Source organism: Pseudorasbora parva, chromosome 19, assembly GCF_024679245.1.
Source record: "Pseudorasbora parva isolate DD20220531a chromosome 19, ASM2467924v1, whole genome shotgun sequence".
Taxonomy (NCBI): Eukaryota; Metazoa; Chordata; class Actinopteri; order Cypriniformes; family Gobionidae; genus Pseudorasbora; species Pseudorasbora parva.
The window spans coordinates 34,107,563-34,110,466 of NC_090190.1; positions in this window are offsets into that span (position 1 = coordinate 34,107,563).

Genomic DNA, 2,904 nt, shown 5'->3' on the forward strand with positions numbered 1-2,904 from the left:
GAAACTACAAGAAAGTTGATTCAAAAAAGTTTTCTATTCAAATTTCAATTCCAGTCAATTTTCAGTACATCATATTCAACTCAAAAGAAAAGGGGAAAAAAAATAATAAATAAACTATTCAAAGCCAGGAACATTTACCTTTTAGTTACCTCACAGCAATAAATGAGTAACAGATTGTAACAGATTCACAGAGGCAGGATTCAATTGCAAGTAACTCAGTTTATTGACAGAAGTGTCACAGAAGTCAAAACTCAGAACACAGAAGAAGTCCAGATAAGACGGTGCAGTGAGAGAGACTTTGTTGGCGACACGGGAAGGCTGTGAGCAGCAGTGACTCGGAGAGCGGTTGAGGTAATCCGGGAAGGGATCCAGCGTTTCACGGAAGGGGGAAACGACAACCAACACGGAGACACAAGGGGAACATCCAACAACGCTCTGACAAAGACAAGAGAGAAACAGAGAGACTAAATAGGGTGAAGGTGATGAGTTGCAGCTGGTGCAGGTGATCAGCCACAGGTGCGTGATGAGCCAATCCCAGGCTCCGCCCTCACCTACATTCAACACGCACCCAAGAGTGAGACAGGGAATCCATGAACCGTGACAGTACCCCTCCCCCTAGGAGCGTCCCCTGACGCTCCCAGCCGACCTTACCTGTTGATTGTAATCATCAATAAGGGAGTGATCCAGAATGTCCCTAGCAGGAACCCAACTTCTCTCCTCCGGACCGTAACCTTCCCAGTCCACCAAGTACTGGAAACCGCGTCCCCTCCGTCTAGAATCCAGAATGCGATTAACCGAATAAGTTGGTTCCCCATCTACGAGTCGCGGCGGTGGGGGAACCGGGACTGGCGGATTAAGGTGGGAGTGAAAAACAGGTTTGATTTTGGATACATGGAAGGCGGGATGAATCCTCCTGTACGCCGGAGGGAGTTTGAGGCGGACTGTCACCGGACTAATGATCTTGGTGACAGTGAACGGGCCGATAAATTTGGGAGCAAGTTTATTAGATACGGAGCGGAGAGGAATGTTCTTGGTAGAAAGCCACACTTTTTGACCGACGACGTAAACGGGAGGCTTAGACCGGTGGCGATCGGCTTTAGCCTTGGTGCGCGCTCCCACCTGGAGCAGAGTCTCACGGGCTCTGGTCCATGTGCGATGACACCTCTGGATAAAGGCGTGAACAGAGGGGACCGCGACCTCGGAATCCAGACTAGGAAAAATAGGTGGCTGGTAACCTACACTACACTCAAATGGCGAAAGGCCCGTAGATGACACTGGCAACGAGTTATGAGCGTACTCAACCATAGAGAGTTGCTGGCTCCAGGATGAAGGATTCTTGGATACCAAACATCGCAACACTCTCTCCAGATCCTGATTGGCTCTCTCGGTCTGACCGTTGCTTTGGGGATGATAACCCGAAGACAGACTAACCGTGGCTCCTAGTAATTTACAAAACTCCTGCCAAAATTTGGACACAAATTGGGAACCTCTGTCGGAGACCACGTCCATCGGGAGGCCATGTAACCGAAAGACGTGATCTACTACAGATACCGCTGTCTCCTTGGCTGAGGGTAATTTGGGCAAGGGAATGAAATGTGCTGCCTTCGAGAATCGGTCCACGACGGTCAAAACGACCGTCTTGCCCTGGGAGGGCGGGAGGGCGGTAACAAAATCTAGAGCGATGTGGGACCAGGGTCTCGAAGGAACAGACAGCGGCTGAAGTAACCCCTGGGGAGGTTGGTTAGATGTCTTACCAACCGCACAGACCGAGCAAGCCAAAACAAAACTGCGAATGTCGCGAGCCATAAGTGGCCACCAAAACCGTTGCTTTATTAAACTGCAAGTGCGGTTTACCCCTGGATGACAGGCAATGTTGGAGCAGTGACCCCATTTGAGGACCTCGGATCTTAACCCCTCCGGAACGAACAAACAACTCGGTGGGCCGCCGGGCGGGGGCGTTACCCCTTCTAAGGCCACTTTGACCTTCGATTCGATCTCCCATGTGAGTGTAGAGATAACTATCTTCTCTGGCAAAATACACTCGGGAGTAACCGGGCGTTCGGAAGCATCAAAAATACGAGATAAAGAGTCGGGTTTGATGTTTTTAGACCCGGGGCGGTACGAGAGAACAAAGTCAAAACGTCCGAAAAAAAGTGCCCACCGAGCCTGCCTGGAGTTGAGTCTTTTAGCAGATCTAATATATTCAAGGTTCTTATGATCCGTCCATACAATAAAAGGTACCCCCGACCCTTCAAGCCAATGACGCCACTCCTCCAACGCTAACTTGACGGCCAACAACTCTCTGTTACCAATGTCATAATTGCGTTCGGCAGGAGAAAGACGATGGGAGAAAAACGCGCACGGGTGCATCTTGTCATCTGAGGGAGAGCGCTGTGAAAGAACCGCTCCTACCCCCACCTCTGACGCGTCGACCTCTACCACGAACTGACGTGTGGAATCAGGGGCGACTAAGATGGGAGCCGAAACAAAGCGGCTTTTCAGTTTGGTGAATACAGCCTCGGCTGTATCGGACCACCTGAACGTCATTCGGGGAGAGGTCAAGGCAGTCAGAGGTGCGGCTAGTTGGCTGAAATTGCGAATAAAACGCCGATAGAAATTGGCGAACCCCAGAAACCTCTGTAGGGCCTTACGGGAATCTGGACTTGGCCAATCCATCACAGCCTTAACCTTGTCGGGATCCATGCGCATTCCCTCCAATGACACGATGTACCCTAAAAAAGGAACAGACTGTGCATGAAAAGCGCATTTCTCCGCCTTGACAAAAAGCCCATTCTCTAGCAACCTCTGAAGCACTCGCCTGACGTGTCGAACATGTTCCTGGAGAGACGAAGAAAAAATCTAAATGTCATCCAGGTAGACATATATGAATTGGTCGACCATGTC